Genomic DNA, 19082 nt, shown 5'->3' on the forward strand with positions numbered 1-19082 from the left:
TTAGTTGTATTCCTCTGAGAGATCTTTCCAATGAGGTGTCATGCATGCCAAACAAAGATAATATGACCAAGTTACGACCCCGGGAAGTTGGTTTCCCAACTAACCCCAACGGGGCCCATAAACTCTTGGTGTTACATCTCCTCGAGTTAGGGTTTTGGTTGTTTAGGGTTTTCTCTTATTGTTCAATAATAAAAAGGCCCTTGATCCTCGTTGTAACACAATTCAGAGACATGTAGCTGCCACATCTCTTCTCAAAGATAAGCTACCATCACCCAAGCTAGTCTCATTTCCATTCTGTTTGTAAACATATTTCATTATTTGATATTAATGAAAGATACTGTTATTTCTTCTGCATCTCTGTATTTATGGTTATATTTGTAATTTTTTGTGTTCCTATTTAAATTCAAATCATACTAATAGATGGAATATGAATAAATTGAAATCATATGCTTTTGAAGAATCAGTCCACCAACACTTTTCATGTTTTCTTTCTACTTCTCAATAATTTGTTTATGTGAGCCTTCCCTTAATTGTAAATTTGAATTTATTCTCATTCTCTTTGATGTTGAATCGCTTTTATATTGCTCCATTGCATCATATTCTTGTCTATTTTTCCTAAGTACTTCTACTTTCCTTGTAGTCTCCATGATATAATCCATCTCTTTCATTGTTGTCCCATTATATGGATCCACTACCATTGTTGCAATAGAACTCACTATTTAACTTGCTATGTTTGAAATAATCCCATTCAATATCTACTTCTTATGGGCTAGTTCTTTTTAATTACCTTGTCTTACATTTGATATAACCTGATGAGTTTGTAGAACCTATTGAACTTCTAACAAGCTCTTCTTATTTGATAATATCCCTATTTTCATATTAGCATCATGAGTATAAAGCGCGAAGATAATGAAAACTCGCAAGTTAGAAGTAACCTTATATGTATGACAAGTCTAACCCTTCCCTTGTATAAATTAAAAGATTTCATAAATTTCTCCACCATGGGTAGGATCATAAAAGAGAAAACTTTAGTAGGTAAGAAAAAATAATATTTTAAATTTTTGTAGCAAAATAATAAAGAATGAGTTTAATATTTGCTTAATATACTCCAAAGAAAAAAAATAAAGAGTTATGAAAACTTGAAGCAGGGATGGTTGATCTCTAAACCAACTACCCTATTACTCTAAAATCAAGATTCAATTGAAACATATGTTGTCATTCTAACAATAATCTTAGTGTGTACTCGTAGTGTACACATGTACAAACAACAAATATGATATCATCTAAAAAAATTCAAAATCGTTTTTTTAACCTTGATTTTGGAACAATCCTTGTTCACTCTAAAACCAAAAAAGGTTTTTCCATGCTAATAAATTGTGTACAACCCTAAATGCTCAAAATTAGAAAATTGGTAATACATAATCACATAAATCAAGTAAGATTGGAAACTAAAATATTTTAGTGAATTAAACTAAGCAAATTGATCATGGATAGCATTGGATAAATATTTGGCATAGCTTACCAAGTTGGACTATGATATCTTAAGATAAACTCTAAGAGTGTGTCCTCAATAGTATATTCATTATTATATCCCATTATCAAACAAGACATTGAAAGTTGAGAAAGAAATGTTAGAAGAATAGTGTTAGTTGAGGAATGATCAAATTTTCTAGTAATAAATTCACCAATAAAAATTTCCTATAGGAAAATTGAAATATGTAATAAAAAATTCTTTATTAAGGGATTTTTAGCTATTGGGTAGTAGAAACATTTCAAATATGGTATCTAAATAAATAAGAAAACAAGTGCAATATGTAGCGTTGTTGGTTTGTATTTGTCTCTTATGTAAAAAGAAATTGACAACTTAATTAAAGTAAAATCAATAAATAACTAAAATTGTAAATAGACAAATGTTTTCAACAATAAACAAGTTGGTTTAAATGATTATATTAAGAATAATCACATTATATAAAATATTAGTCACTAGATTGTTGTTGGCATGTGGCTACTAAGAAATTAGTCACTAATCATTTAAAAATCCATGAGCTAAACTTTGGTAATATGCCTAATTTTATATTTCACATTTCTATCTTCTTAATAAATTTACAATTTTTTAATAGCTATAATAATTATTATATTTTGGCTTTTAATTGTTAAAGTGATATTAATAAAATGATTATTAATGGTATTACTTCATGTTTTTTATTGTTGATTTATTATTATTGTTTAAAAAATCACATTATATTAAGTGATTTATTTGTAATTTTTAAGAAGATAACATAAATATGTGAAGTAAATTAAATTGTATTTTTAAATATACAATAGAGATTCTTATAGTTAAAATATAAAATATTTGAATAATGTGTTGCTTAACATAAATAAGGGAGATGTATAATTATGTCTATAATTAATATGAAGTTTACATATAACATTTTAAGAATCAACTTAAATATATGTTAGCTCTAGATTCATCACACATAAAGAAAGAACAAAATTTGAGAAAAGGTTTGTAGAATTAAGTGTCAAGCCAGGAAGTAACTCCATTAAGAAAAAATGATTCGACTGTCTTATTCCATCAGGTAGGTGTTTATTATATACATGAGGGAGAGACTGTTCAGTTAATCTCTCGATGACTGTTCATATTTCTAATTTATTTATTTACATAAATTCACCCACTCACAAGGATTAGGTGTCAACATTACCCCCCTTAATCTGAAGGGATGTTGGTGAGTCCAAGCATCATTCTGAATCGTTCAAGCTTTTCTCTTCCAAGTGCTTTGGTGAAGATGTCTGCAATGTGCTCATTTGTGGAACAATGACGGAGATGGATTGTTTTGGCCTCAACATGGTGTCGAATCAGATGATATTTAGTATTGATGTGCTTTGTTCGATCATGGAACTTTGGGTTCTTAGCCAACTTTATTGTAGAGGTATTGTCAATCATGAGTGGAGTGGATTGAACTTGTTTTACCTGCAAATCTTCAACAATTTTCCTGAGCCACAAAATTTCTTTTGTTGCTTCAGCTGCTGCCATGTATTCTGCTTCTGTTGTGGAATCTGTTGGAACTGATTGTTTGTGTGATCTCCAGGAGACAGCTCCTGATCCAAGACTCATAGCATATCCTGAAGTTGATACCCCAGTTTCTTTGTCGCCATCAAAGTCTGAATCATAGTATCCAATCAAACTGAATTCATCCACCTGTGTATACTTGATTCCAAAGTCTTGAGTTCCCTTCAAGTACTTTAGAACTCTTTTTGCAGCAGACCAATGTCCCTCACAAGGCTTTTGCATAAACCCGAAGAGGATTCCAATAGCAAACGAAATGTTTGGTCTGGTAGTAGTTAGGTAGTTGAGACTTCCTACAAGCTGTCTATACTTTGTTGCATCCTCAGATTCTTTTCCTTCAATAGATGTGAGCTTTAAGTTTTGTTCCATTGGAGTAGTAACAGGATTGCACTCTGACATGCAAAACTTGTTCAACAGATCTCCAATGTATTTCTTTTGAGAAAGAAATATGGACTTTGGATGTTGGGTTACTTCAATGCCAAGATAGTAATGAACATAGCCCAAATCAGTCATTTCAAAACTTTTCCCCAATTCCTTCTTTATGGATGCAACGTAGCTTTCATTGTTCCCTGTCATCAAAAGATCATCTACATATACCACAAGATATACAACTATTTTTCCAACTTTCTTGACAAATAAAGTTGCATCATCAAGATCAAAATGTTTGAAATTGAGTTTCAGAAGATGCTCAGCTAGTTTTTCATACCAGGCTCGTGGTGCTTGTTTGAGGCCATACAAGGACTTCACAAGTTTTCATACTTTATGTTCATGTCCTTTCACAGCAAATCCTTCAGGCTAGGACATAAAATCATTCTCTTTTAGATCTCCATTCAAGGAAGCAGTTTTTACATCCATTTGATGGACTTTCCAACCGTTCTGAGCTGCTAGTGCAAAGAGTGTTCGGATGGTAGCCCATTTTGCTGTGGGGGCAAAAGTCTCCTCATAATCAACCCCTTCCTTCTGTGCAAAACCTTTTGCCACAAGCCTAGCTTTGTGCTTGTCAAGTGAGCCATCAGCTTTATACTTGTTCTTTTAGACCCACTTGTAGCCAATTGGTTTGGTTCCTAATGGAGGATCAACCAGCTTCCAAGTGTCGTTATTTATGAGGGCATCATACTCCTTTTGCATCACTTCTTTCCATTCATCATGAGAAGCAACTTCTTTGAAGGAAGTTGGTTCAAAATCTGTAGACAAGTTCAATTCACAATCATAAGAAACATCCACATCAGCAGCTGAATTAGAGTCATCTACATCACCTCCATTTTGCTGGTTTGAATTTCTGGTTCCTGTCTTTCCGACTTCATTAGGATGAACACTTTCAAGTGTCTTTGTCGCCCACTTTGGGGGACCTCTTTTTGTTGGTCTGGCTGCTCCGTTGATTGAGTTGGGACTGAATCAAGATTGAGTCTCCCAATTCTATCAATCACATCACTTAAATCATCATCCGTTGTTGGAGTTTCATGCAGGGGAGAGTGTTCTTTAGAGGAAGATTCCACATGTTGATCTAGTATAGGAATCCCCCCTTCAAGATGTGGAATCTAATTATCAAATTCTTGAAATGATTTTGCTTTTGCGAATCTATCCAAGCGATCAAGTTGCCGCTCAACAACCTTGTCAGTTTTGAATGATTCAAGGAAAATTACATCTCTAGATACAACAAACTTCTTATTTACTTCATCATAGAGGCAGTATGCTTTGGAGGTGTTTGAGTACCCCAAGAAGATACACTTACGAATTCTAGCACCAAGTTTGTTTCTATGTACCTTTGGTATCAAGGCATAACAGGTGGAACCAAAGACCCTGAGATGCTTTACCGAAGGAACATGTCCATACCACATTTCATATGGAGTCTTGTTTCTTATAGCATTAGATGGACATCTATTCTTTATATATGCAGCACATAGAACAGCATCAATCGAAAACATTATCTTTACATTTTTGAAGAAGAGCATGGATCGTACCATATTTAAGATTGTCCTATTCATTCTTTCAGCTACACCATTCTGTTGGGGATTATAAGGCATAGTTGTTTGACGTTTGATCCCATGTTGACAAAGATATTTTTCAAATTCATTTGATGTGTATTCTTTTCCACTATCAGTGCGAATAGACCCAATATGAGATTGTACAACATTTTCAATCCATTTATGAAAATTCTTGAATGTTTGAAAAGCATCAGATTTGTTCTTCAATAAATAAACCCAACACATTCTGGTGTAGTCATCAATAAATGTCATGATATATTTATTTCCATTTGCAAAAGGAACATGCATTAGACCACATATATCTGAATGAATGAGTTCAAGCTTCCTATGTGCTCTTGAATGTGAATCATGAAAAGATTGTTTGCTATGCTTTCCTAGAATGCAAGCATCACATTGCTTACGTTTCCTAGCAATTATAGGCAAACCATCAACACCATTTTTCTTCAACAAGAGGAGGTTGTCATAGTTCAAATTTCCAAATCTAGCATGCCATATTAAACTTGATGGAAGTGTACCTTCTTCATGATGAGAATTGTATGAGAAATGTTGTGCATGAGCAAAGGCTCCTTGCAGCTTGATAAGCCTTTCTTCTTCTATTCCCCTCATGACAAGTGAGTGGTCAGATGCTTTTCTTACCTAAAGCTTGCCATCAAACATATGAATGGAGTGACCTTGCTGGTGGATGTGGACCAAGGACAACAAGTTTCTCTTAAGCTGTGGGAGATATAGAACATGATGCATAAGAAAGTCTGGAAGACCAGGCAATTTAAGCCTGATTGTGCCAAGCCCTGATGGCTTGATTTTTGATTGATCTGCAAAGTATACTACTCCATCAACATTGTCAATGAAATCTTCAAAAAAATCTTTTCTATGAGTCATGTGGCAAGTTGCTCTTGAATCAAGCGACCAATAATTTTTCCAAGAAGCAAGTGAAGCATTAAATAAATCATCATTTACTCCAATGTTACATTGTGCCACAACATAGTGAGCAGATTCAGGTGCTTTACCTTTGTCTGTATCATCAATTTTACCTTTCTATTGGTTTCTTTTCTGCTCAATTTTGTCCCATGGTAGCTTGCATGTAGAGGCATCATGTGATCCATTTCTTTTGCAGCGAATGCAACGCAAATATGCCTTTTCTCCTTGAGAATGTCTGCCCCCCCTGCCTCTAAAATATCTTCCTCTTTCTCTTGAATGCATACTATAACAAAAATTACTTTTGCTGCAAAACTTTTACTCTTAATTGAAAAAAATATAGTTCTGATGTGACTGGGCAGCAAACTCAAATGTTAAAGTATAGAATATGGCATTATACTAAGTCCAAAAAATACCCTCAACAATATAAAGCACTGCGTCCACTAAAAGGCCGAAGAACATAGAACAGACGTATTTGGACTTTCAACTTCATTCATAATATTGTTCTCTTTCATATAAAAACAATAATTCCAATTTGCAATTATTAGATATTGTGTCACAACTTGATCATTCAAAATGTATCAGCGCATGATTGTAATCTTCAATAATAGGTCAGCTACACAAACGAATTCTAACAACACATACTCCAGCCAAACAAACGCCTTGGGAGGCGCAGACGAGCTCAAGAAATAAGCAACCTGGTTTCCCGATCGGGCATGGTACTACAAAGTTTCTGCTACGAGTGGCATCATGATAGCTTCAATAATCTCCTCTTCTCTCCTTCCTCTGCAGTATTTTAATTTGTGACAAAAATACAAGCAAGACGTTACAGGATCTCAAAAAAATTAAGTGACATTTTAACAGTACCAAATTTAAGGGCTGCCTACTAAGCCAAAAAATGGCCCTTTCTCCGAGCAAACGAGGAGCTGGAGTAGATGTGTACGTGCAGAGAGTAGATTCAATGAGACTTTGTTAAACACGAGCTCAAAATCAACACAACCCAACCAATTTCATATACGTTACAGCGTTGATATTCTGGTGGCTTTGAATGATACCAATTGTGTAACAGGCAACGAATTTAATGTAGTAGAGGGGTTGATACCAATGCGTAGCAAGCAAAAAATTAAGGAAGAACTCAGTTGTGCGCTGCAGCGAACTTCGAGTTTGTGAAATCGTCAGTTCGAAGCACACAGGGAGTGCTTGTTTCGGTGTACGCTGACTGTGTGAAAATGACCCCTGCGCGTTTCAGTTTCCCGTGCATTATCCGAGGTATTCCAAAGCCGATTACGAATCGATGCCCAAGTGGCAGCTTGATAATATTTTTCATGAATACGGTTTGCCCATCAGAGGAGATTTGGCGTTCAAGCGGAGTTACGCTGTGGGGAGGAAGCTTTCTGAGAAAAAACTCTGGATGGACAGCGCATGAAACGCTAGGACAGTCAGGACAGCATGGAGAGGAGTGAGAAAAAACTATGTCAGGACAATGCTAATAATTACCATGAAATTCTAGGACAGTCAGGACAGCATGGATAGGACGCTTTCTGAGCAAAAACTATGTCAGGACAGCGCTAATAATTACCATGAAATGCTAGGACAGTCAGGACAACACTAAAATTATCATGAAATGTTTATGGACAGTATGGAGGGGGCAGCTACCATGTCAGGAGCAGCTAATTATATGGAAGAGTAGCTCAGCTATATGGAGAGCAAACTGGGAGTTACAAGGGACATAAAAGCTAAAAAGGAGTTGGCTCTGATACCATGTCAGGCCAAGCAGTAACTCCATTAGGCAAAAATGATTCGACTGTCTTATTCCATCAAGTAGGTGTTTGTTATATACATGAGGGAGAGATTGTTCAGTTCATCTCCCGATGACTGTTCATATTTCTAATTTATTTATTTACATAAATTCACCCAATCAAAAGGATTAGGTGTCAACATTAAGAACTTAATCCCTCACAATGCATGGTAGCTAATACATTTAAATGAAGTGTTACTTAGCATGAAATAGAAGTGTAATATTTTTTGTAATAAACATGGAGTTGACAAGTGACATATTAATAACTAACATAGATCCATATTTAATGTAAAATGAAAATTTGAAAAAAAAAAGTACACCTCTATAAATTTGACATTTTTTATGCACCAATTATTTTCTAAAAACATATATTTATAATCTGATCATTACTTTTGCATCAATTATTTTCTAAAAACATATATTTACAATCTAAAATATCAAATTTTAAATAAATGTGAGTAAAAAATAAATAATTAATATATTTACAATTTAAAAAATCAAATTTAAAATAAATTTAACTATTAAATTTTTAAATAAATGTAAGTAAAAAAAAAAAAAATAATAAATATACCATTCAAAAAAATCAAATTTGAAATAAATTTAACGGAATCAAAATTAAAAAAAAAATAATAATATTAAAGCTATTATTTTAAATGTAAGGAAAACAAAAAATTTATTTATTATTTAAAAAATCAAATTTAAAATAAATTTAACAAAATCAAGAGGGATTCATACATCCCTATATAAATTCAACCTATATAGCCCTATATAAATTTGAATTTTTTTCTCCGATTCCGGCCATTCCTACGGCTCGGTAGACGACTCCACTTAGGAGTGCCAGATCCAATTCTTGTTATATATAGATGTGACGAGCCTGTGTAGTACCTCATTCGTTGTGGGTGGCTAATTTGCTAGCAATGGCGAATTTGTTGTATTCTGAGCGGCCAGTGCTGGAATGTGCTGAGTTTTGTATAAAATTTTCCTTTCCTATCCTACTTGCATTGGCGGTGTCATGCGCATTCTTGTTCCAAGTGAGAAAACGGAGGTTGCCACCGGGGCCGTTTCCGTTGCCGATCTTTGGAAACCTACACCTCCTGCTCGGACACCTTCCACACCAAGCCCTAGCAACTCTCTCTCTCAAATGCGGGCCTCTCATGTCTCTGCGCCTGGGGTCCTCTGCCCTCACCCTAGTCGTCTCCTCCGCAGATATGGCCAAGGAATTTCTCAAGAATAATGATCGCCTTTTCGCTGGCAGACCTCAATCCATGGCTGCTAAGTATTTGTCGTATAATTTCTCTAACGTGGGCTATGCTGCGTTTTACAGTTGCTCAGCTCCAAACGCCTGGATTCCTTCCGCTTCATAAGAGAGGAGGAAGTGTGTAGTATGATTCATTCTATTATTGAAGACAGTGAGGGCTCTCATGTTCCCGTAAGCATTAGCAAAGCTGTGTCAACACTTGCGACTTCTATTATCTGCAGGATGGCCTTCGGCAGAAAGTACTCGGACCAACAGTTAATTGAAAGCATCAAAGAAAGTTTTCTGTTAGCCGGTACTTTCAATATCGCAGATTATATACCATACTTGGCGTGGCTAGATTTGCAAGGTTTGGGACGACGATTCAAGAAAATACACAAGACGGTAGACCATTTCTTCAACAATGTGATAGAGGAACACATTGCGCGGAATGATCCCAACGTCACACCCGATCTTGTCGACGTTTTGCTGGCGATCTGCGAAGATAATGACACGGAGTTCCAAATTAAACGAAAACATATTAAAGGCGTCATTGCCGTACGTTACGTTAAATGTTTTTTCACATTAAAACATTCAATTACAGCGACTTTTAAAAAGTAAAGATTTATACATGGTTGGTAAGTGATGTACATTGTATTTGCAGGATATGTTCGCCGCGGGAACGGACACGTCATCGATTGCGATAGAGTGGGGAATGTCCGAAGTGCTGAGAAACCCGCCAGTGCTGAAGAAGCTTCAGGAGGAGCTTGAACGCGTGGTTGGAATGGAGCGTATGGTACAAGAATCTGATCTGTCGTCTCTCGTTTATTTACAAGCTGTGGTCAAAGAAACGCTTAGGCTCCACCCACCGGGGCCTCTTGCTATTCCCCATTTATCTTTGGAGGATTGCAGTGTATCGGGCTATCAAATCCCTGGTGGCACTTGCGTTCTGCTCAACCTTTGGGCGATTGGGAGGAATCCAAAGTCGTGGGAGGATGCCGAAAGTTTCAAGCCAGAGAGGTTCATGGAAAAAACTGGGGCGGCAGAGGTGGATGTAAATGTCCAGAACTTCGAGTGGATTCCATTTGGAGCGGGAAGGAGAGGATGCCCTGGACAGCAACTGGGAATGCTTGTTGTAGAGTTTGGGATGGCGCAGTTGCTGCACTGTTTCAACTGGAGGCTCCCGGAGAAAATGAATGGGCAGGAGGAGTTGGATATGAGTGAGAGGTTTAATGGACTGACACTGCCCCGGGCGCATGAACTCGTGGCTGTTCCAACTCCTCGACTCTCCGTACTCTGATTTTATATTGACGTTACCAACTGTGTTTTCCTTAATTTCAATAAAATAGGTGAGACAGACATGTTTATCGTGTTTGTATAACGTTAATGTCGTGCTGAAATAAGAGATATCTCGAAGCCGATATTTTACATGCGGTTGAGAGGCACGGCAATGTGTATGTTTTGACTATCCTAATATATATGCTTGTGATCCTGTGGCTGTTTATTGATTTTTATTTTTTAATAGTTTGTAGATCATATTATTTGGTTTACAGTTATAATTATGGATTAATATATGGGTAGTGATTTACTGTTATATAGTTTTACTAGTTTGTAGATGATATTATCTGGCTTATGTATTAATATCTTGGCAGTACAACTGGTTAAAAAATGAAGTTAACAAGATGATAAGAAAACGTGTTTTATATATATATATATATATACGATTAAGAATTATTGTGAGAGAGAATATTAAGTTTTTTCTAATTTTAATTTTAATATAAAATTTATGTAAATTTATTATGTATATGTATATATGAGATAAAAAAAAATTTATCTTATAATATTATAAGTTATTATTAATTTTTTAATTAAAAATTATAATAAAATTTATTATTAATTTATTCATTACGATAATAGTGTTGTTCACTTTTGCTACCTATAGTGCATGAAAATGAAAATGACAAACATACGAATAACTTTTATAGAAAGGCTTTTAGAAGTATCGTTTCAATTTTAGTCGACAATAAAAATTGATTATTAATTGATTGATATTGTTACAAACATTTACTAGATTGATATTGTTGCACACATTTCCTACCTTGTCTCGTCGTAAACCTAATAAGAACAAAGGTGGGTTGCAAGTAACAAGTCCATGCCCAAGGGCATGATGCCAAGAGCAAAGAGTGTCAATTGTTGCATTCAAACAATGAGCATATGAAACAGGAGGAGGGATGGGAAAGATAGTTGCATATTTCTAAGCTAAATAGTGAACATTGGAATAGTTTCGATACAAAACACATTTCAAATTGTTTGACAATGTTGTCTGTTGGTTGTCTTCCATAAAACTACAACTATCTGAGGTAGAGGATTGCAATATGGGCATAGAATAAGATCCCAATTTTTCAAGATATCAAAGACTTTATCCCCCTCAAAAAAGGATGAATACATCCAGCTATTCAAAGAGTTTTAATGCGTGGTTTCTCGGAGGTATGAAGATCTTCAAACTTATGATCCATGTATTTTTTAGCACCCAATTCCCCTTAAACATGATATCAAGTAGCAAGGATTAGATAAGCACGAGGCAACTTCCTTGCATTGTCAATGCGCGCCCGAAACCTTCTATTTTTTTAGGGAGGGAGCATTTAGAATCTTGTCTATATATACATAATATGACTATTAAGATTCATGAAGGGGAAACATGGAGGTATTTATTAGATGCCAAAGGGGTTATGCCAGAGGTGTTGATTAGATGTGATTAACGAGAATGAGATATGATCTACTATAAGTAGCCTGTATGATCGCACAATTTTATGGATATGATTTAGATGCATGCGAAATATGCGGTATCCAATTCAATTTACATGTATCATTTTGGGGTCCAACTTTGAAAATACTCGACTACACTCCTACACGAGGCAATTTATAGCCATAGTTACCTGACTTGGTTTGACTCTGCCCCACTTAGAGCCTAGCTAAATCTGACTCAGTAAGTAAAACTTGAGATCTGACCTGAAAAGTACTTGGGCAATGACTTGGGAGTTGACTCAATCTCATTAAGAACTCAAGATTTCACTCTTAATTTGATTGGGACTAAGAACAAGACTAAAGAAAAGCTTACGATTGGATTCCCAAAACATGCCCAATTCTCCGTTAAACACCAACTACTATGTTATTTTGAGTCAGACATAAGACCTTATAGGCATATCTATTTAAAGGCTAGGTTCAACTTATAGAACATGTTTAACAATGATTAATGAGGTGAACAACAACAAACAAGGACTCTATCAGTGATATTAATAGAGGACTCTGTAACTGAGATAAACATATTCTCTTTTCAAGATTGAAGCTTGATGTTTCCACTTTGGAGCTCACTCTTCAATTTTGGAATACAAATATCTGGCTGAATGTTATGAATATAAATGTTGAATTTATCTCAATCTCCAGTGAACAAAGCATGCATTCCAGACACTTCAGTTGCAAAATTGAAAACCTTCACAGATCAGGTGACCTAGTAGACATGTCACTAACCATTTGTCCTCATAAATAGAAAACTACGTAAACTTTCTATAAAAGCTTATAGAAATATATAGCCAACAAACATAGTGTCAATATACCAAGTGTCAACAGATGTACAAATCAGGTGCCCTTCAATATAGACTTCTTCAAGATTTCAGAGTTTGGCACATAAAATATGTCCCTGTGCATAAGAATACCATCTTCTACTAGCCTGTGCTCACCAAGTGCGGATCGCGGAATAAGAGAAAAAAAAGACTATGTGCCTAAATGGGGATTGTGTACAATATGATGCCATTTGGCTTGAAGAATGACCGGTTTTTGGATCATTGTATATTCCATTTCAAATGTAAACAACTGGGCAATTACTACCTTCTGTAAATGCTTGGCTATTCCAAGTTCCAACAACCAAACATGGATGGATTAAATTCAACTTCTTGTGTACGTGAAGGGCAACCTACATGTGTTCTTTCTAGTTCGGATGGGCCACTCTCGGTTGAATGTTTATGGCTTCTTATTTGGGAAAGCAAACATCCAAAATGTTCTAAAGATTGGGAAAAGGGGATACCCCGAAGACACTCATTGACTGCCATTGCCGATAGCAATGAGACTAGAAATTGAAAGCTACATTTTCTAGCTATGGCACGAAGAAGAGTTAAGGTAGACATAGTTGAGCTAGCAGAACCTCTAAAGAGAAAATGTCACCAAGCAATCAAAGCTGCCAAGCCATTTGACCTTTCCAAAGTTCTAATTTATGTTCAAATCTCTTTTGTGTATGATATCTAGATTCTATTCAGAAGTAGTGACTAATTTTGGATAGATATGATTCTAATCTACCCTCGGATATGATAGAAAAATAAGATTTCGTGCCTACACATATTATTGACTGTTGTAGCATAAGAAAGCTCAAACAAGATATTTATATCACCATGAAGTGAACATAAATTGTTTTTATCCCAAATTTACCACGGTTGTGAAGATTGAACTTTGTTTGTCGAGTGAAAAGAAAATATTGAGCATACATGGCAAGTCAATCTTTTCAGTTGGGAGATTTGAGTCGGGAGATTCTTATGGGTAGGATGCAAAATGATAGTTATAAAGATTAAAGCTTGTCTTGTCTACTGAAAATAAAAGATTGAGCATATATGGCAAGTTAATCTTTTGAGTCAGGAGAGTCTTGTGAACATGATGCAGAATGATATTAAGGCTATGTGTGGCCATGGAGGTCGAGACACATAGGAAAAGGTAAGATATGATCATTGACCCTACAACCAAGGAAACATGTGAACATATTGAATAGTTAGAGGAAACATGTGAACATATTAATCATCATGAAAGGTTTGCAGCCTAATGCAAGAAATTCCACTTCAACCCATGAGACAATCAAACAAATTAGTAAGGAAGATGTCATAAGATTGTAAAGACTTAAGATATAAACCCGTTCACAACAATTTTAAAGAAGTAAAAGTGCATTATGGTTAGTTTGAGTTCCAACTGTTTTTACTCGACGCGAGCCTCACAATCAAGTTTGCTAACTTGATTATGAATATGCTTTATTAATTGAAGTCCCTATATTGTTTTTGCATATTCATTAACAGGTGAATTGAAAATTACTCTGTTTTCTCTCTCAGGTTATATTACACCTAGAACAGGATCGTGTGCTCATAGTTTGGGAAAATGCCCACAGGTTTCTTGTTGACATTTGGCAGTTGCTATTATGTAACTCAAGGAATTTGTTTCCCTTCATATTATAATACCATATTTTAGTTTGATATATCTTATAATGCTTGTTGTCTCTTGAATGGGTACATACAAGTTGGAAATGCAGTTGTTGTACCAGTTGCTAGAGTATTAGGCTACGAATTTGGGCTTGCAATTCAAAAGCAGTGTGGAAATTCCCCAGTCGCCATACTACTCAAGGAGTTCCCTAAGAGTCTCATGGCTGCTTATAAACAAAGCCCAATAGTCATAATAGATATTTTAGGAGAAGTTGTGAGCTTTTGGTAGAAGGCTGAGTTAATGATGTCCATTACATGCTCTAAACATAAATTTGGATGTTAAATGATATTGTCTTTTGTGCTCTTCTTGATTTGGGAATGCATCAAAACGGCCATAGAAGACAAAACATTAATCAGCAAACAAAACTATTTTGGATCTAGAAATGATTGAAAATTTTGATAATTGTGACAAAATATACAATTACATATGACATGTAATTGAAATGCCCAAGGAATTGTACACTTCCTGCTCCTGCGCTTCCTTCTATGTAGGGTTATTGGCATACAACATGAAGCAAAAGAGAAAAGAATGGTTTCAGTTAACAGAACAAGGGTCGTAGTTCTTGGCTTACAAAATGAAGAAACAAAGAAAAGAACAGTAAACGGAACAAGGACCCAAGGAGAAAGAGTAATTGTAAGAGACATTCTGACTGTACACTAAACAAATAAAAATAAAAACTGCAGCATTTACATATGGCATTACACATGATTTGGGGATCCATAATCTTGGCAATGGCAGTCAGTGACTGAATGAAATACATAGCAAACAATACAACCTAGAAGATACCAACATATCAGAGTATGTTGGAGGCTTTAACACCACTAAAATTAATGTTTTGTGGCAATAGATTTGGTTCTCCACATCATTGAGGGCCTTCAACTTCGTAGTGGCATCCACTGATTTCAGGTTCTCCATGAGTTCCCCTAGTGAGATCTAGAATGTACATTAGATATGAAAGAAACAAGCTGGACTAAATGCCTGACTTGGACCTGGAAGATGAGAAATAAAGGAACATTGACATGCTCACATAGACCATCAGGACAATGCAATCTGATGGAAAAATCCCCATCTCAAAATAGAAACCACACAAACCAACAGATGTTAGGAGTACTTGCAGAAGTCCCACCATGAGAAACAAGTAGTTTTACATCTGCACCATTAATAATTTCATTAAAATTGACAATGTATGTAACCCATGAATACTCAACATCCTTGTATTCACCCCAGAATTCAGGGTTATGGCATCAATCAGCCATAGAAGTAGGAATGAACACTTCAACTGTTGAAAATCCATCAAGTACTCTAGTGGAGCCTCTAACATCTTTAGATTGCATTCACTCCAAGTTAGTCTTTAGTGAGAGTAGTGCTTTTCCTGGGCCTCTCAATAGTGGGAGCTTGAAAGATGATACATTGATCTTGAAGAACAAAGCCCCAAGGTGGCATGAGTAGCTTCATCTCAAAAAACACCAAGGCACGCACCAAGGCAAGCCAAGGAAGAAGCAGAAGCTATGGAGATGTTCAGGTTTTGCACTGCTGGATTCAGAAGGCATGAAAGAGGTACTCTATAAACTGCATTCCAACTTGTAATGGTTTTCCCACCAATCCATTTGAATTTAATCCTCCTAAGTTTCTTTTTGATGTCCTCTCACTACTAAACTACCAACCATTTTATATATTGATGAGCCTCAATTCCAAATTTGAATAGAAAATAACTGCTGTCGTCACTTGTTGTGGTGATAATAGGCAATAGGCTCTGCTTAAATTTAAGGTTCACCCCCTTTGGTTGGATGATTCTTCCTACCAAGCCTAGCACGGGGAGGTTTCATCCCTCATAAATGCCTTGGGATTGTTTCTTGCAAAGGATATATCACAGCGGACAGCGCACTGGTTAATCCTTTAAGGGTCATTTCACCTGTCCAAGCAAGCCGCTTTTAGAACCCAAACTCTTCAGGCTAGTATTAATGTGTTTCTTGAGTTAAAGGAAGCACTTGATAACATATCAAAGCCTCCTCGTTACATGAAAGTTCAAATAGGTTAGATAACAGTAAGCTCCATTTAAGATGAATTCTTTGGACTAATTATATGAGGGTTTTGAATTGAATTTATAAAATAACAATGGAACAATCATTCTCAGCGCAACTGCCAGCTACATTGAATTTTTCACCGGGAATTTGTATTTGACTGCAACTGAAATCAGACTCCTATACCAAATCAATAGAATCTCTCACTTATCTTAGTCCATCCACAAGAATGAAGCAGCATGTAAAGTTAATTGTCTTTGCCAGTCAATTTTAAACTATAAAGTTACAACAGAATCAGGGAGGTTGATTTCTAAATGATTAAGCCCAACTCTGTATCGCAAGGAGGCCACAATGGAGTTGCTCTCTAATATATTTTGGCCATGGAATTCGTTATTCAATTTCCAGGTGTCACCCATGGAATTGACTCCATAAGAAGGATGTAAGTGAAGCACTAGAACTCCATGGGTTGAATTTCTGCCAATGACGTGGATTCCTTGCCAAATGCCACAGTTGGGCAATTTCGTTAAGAACCGATACCTACAAGAAGTAGTTGGTCTTGAATGATAAGTTCAATTTTGACAGCATGTTTACTTCGTTTTTTAATTTCACTACAAACATACATTGGAAGAGCATTGAAACCTTACCGATGATATCAATCAAAGAAAAGAACAACCAAAGGACTGAGATCACAAATCACAGAATCTTCCCAATCCTTAGCAATGATATCCTTGATTGGAAGATGTGTTTCAGTATCATCGTCCCAATCTAGTTCATCCTCAGTTAGATAGTCTACGTCATCATCATCTTTCTCATTTTTAACCTTCATTTTATCAAAAAACTGGGAGAGCTGAAGCCCCCAACCATCCTCTTCCTCTTCGGGCTAGTCAGGATCTTCTTCATCCACATAAAGGGGATAATAAAAAACTTCGTTGTCATTGTTGTCCATAACATCCTCTTTCGTGGAAACTGAATCCCTCCTATTTTTTCTATGAATGTCAGAGGCTCTGGCTCTATTCCCATTTCGCCTCCCATTGCTCTGAAAAAAGCCCTAGATGCTCTCAAAACTGAAGCCCCTAAGATAAGACTTCTCCATTGAATTTTTTATAAGAGGTTTTAAGATGATTGTACAATTGTAATGCATTTCTTCATTTTTAATAGACTTGGGCATATGGAGTTCACAGAGAATGGTTTTTCTCGAAGTGAAGAAGGGCTGGATTCAACTACGGTTCTATGAATAACTACGATAAGCTTTAGAAAAAAGTGCAGAGTAAGTATAGAAATGTAAGTCAGCAGTATAAGATGTACCTTATATTGTAGGGTTTGGAGCCTTTGGGAAGGACTAAAGCAAGAACTAGTTATCCATTGATTCCTTGAAGAACTGGGAGTACAAGGGTAGCAGTGAATATAAATATGTTTTGCCACATCAAGATTTTGTTGATCCCTTTCAATGAGATTTACTGCACTAAGTCACCACCCGCGGAGGTACGCACACAGTCCGAGCATTGAAAAATGCTCCTCCATCTCCAGCTTTGTGAAGAAACGAGACTAGATAAATCCCCTGCTTGGCCCTACTTAGCCTATTGATCGAACTAAGGTAGGCAACTGAGTTAACACGGTGATAGACATATTTCTCTCTAATCTGTACATTCAATAAACAATTTGTGATCTATACATTCAATAAACAATTTTTTTTGTCATATGTAAGAATGTATGAGAATGTTAAAAAATAAAAATAATAAAGTGACTTAAATTAAATTAAAAATAGACGTTTCTGCACCAAGAGCATGCTTCCCAGGTGTCGGAGGTATGGATTTACAAGTTGCAATGTGTAAGTGTCTAGGGGTCACAACTCCCACCAATGTCCTTGGCGGGGAGTTCTTTAGCCTTCACAACCCGAACCTACAATACTGCATATGCTCTACTAGTTCATAAGTGCTATCTGTCTTATCTCTAATCGTGGTTCCTACACCACCACCACTGTAAGGAGCTTCGGTCCTTGGCACGCCCACCAGCACAAGTGCAATGAGTTGGTTCAACCACTAGGCACGCGAGTTGACAAAGTACGAGCTCAGACTTAATGTGCGGAGGAGTCATGTGATAATGCGCACACGAGGAGGGGAGCGAGTCATGTTTATAGTGTGGGGAGCGTTGGCTCAACCCATGAGCCGACTTACAAACTTGAGCGAGCCAACCTATACTTATGATCGTTAGAACGAAGGCCGACGAATGTTTGGAGGGCATTTGGGATGGAGTATAGGGCGTGGGTAGGTCGGCTGGGTAGCCAAGACCTCGCCCAACGCACGGTATAAATAAACATACTGAGGAGCTCATTTGGAAATCGCACTTTGACCTTCAATCAAGAAGGAAGGCACAGTTAGCATAAGATACAAGGTGTAGGTTGGAGTGTAGCCGAATGCGCCCAAGTCTTGGGAAAAGGTGCACGAGTTAACGCACAGAGGTATATCAGGTGAACGGTATAGGGCAAGAAGCGCACGCTGGTCAAACGAAGGCATGCATGGGTGAAGGCGTGGGCGCCCAGTTGTGCGGTTGTGCACGGGTTCTTGGGCAGCTCGGGTGAGTGCACCCCCGTCGTGTGAAGGTGAACGCGTGGGTGTCTGGGTGACTCGAGTGAGGTCGCCCGCCCACCGTGTGAAGGTGAATGAAGGGTGACTCGGGTGAGGTCGCCCGCCCGTTGACAATGTTCGGTTGTGAAGTTTGGTTAGCAGCTCATGTGAGGGCGTGCCTGCCTGACTTGGGCAAGGAAATCTTG

At 36.8% G+C, this 19082-nt stretch overlaps 2 pseudogenes across 1 annotated transcript; one reads left to right on the plus strand and one right to left on the minus strand.

The window, feature by feature from the left end:
* Positions 1-8682: 8682 nt before the first annotated feature.
* On the plus strand, positions 8683-10489 carry LOC149233219 (cytochrome P450 71AU50-like; annotated as a pseudogene). Its single transcript, XR_016247605.1, has 2 exons — positions 8683-9557; positions 9664-10489. The product of XR_016247605.1 is annotated as a cytochrome P450 71AU50-like (transcript).
* Positions 10490-16952: 6463 nt separating this feature from the next.
* Positions 16953-18825, minus strand: LOC149233220 (uncharacterized; annotated as a pseudogene).
* Between the last annotated feature and the right edge of the window lie 257 nt (positions 18826-19082).

This window comes from Pinus tabuliformis, chromosome J (assembly GCF_031772625.1).
Source record: "Pinus tabuliformis cultivar Carrire ecotype Pingquan chromosome J, CPIR1, whole genome shotgun sequence".
Taxonomy (NCBI): Eukaryota; Viridiplantae; Streptophyta; class Pinopsida; order Pinales; family Pinaceae; genus Pinus; species Pinus tabuliformis.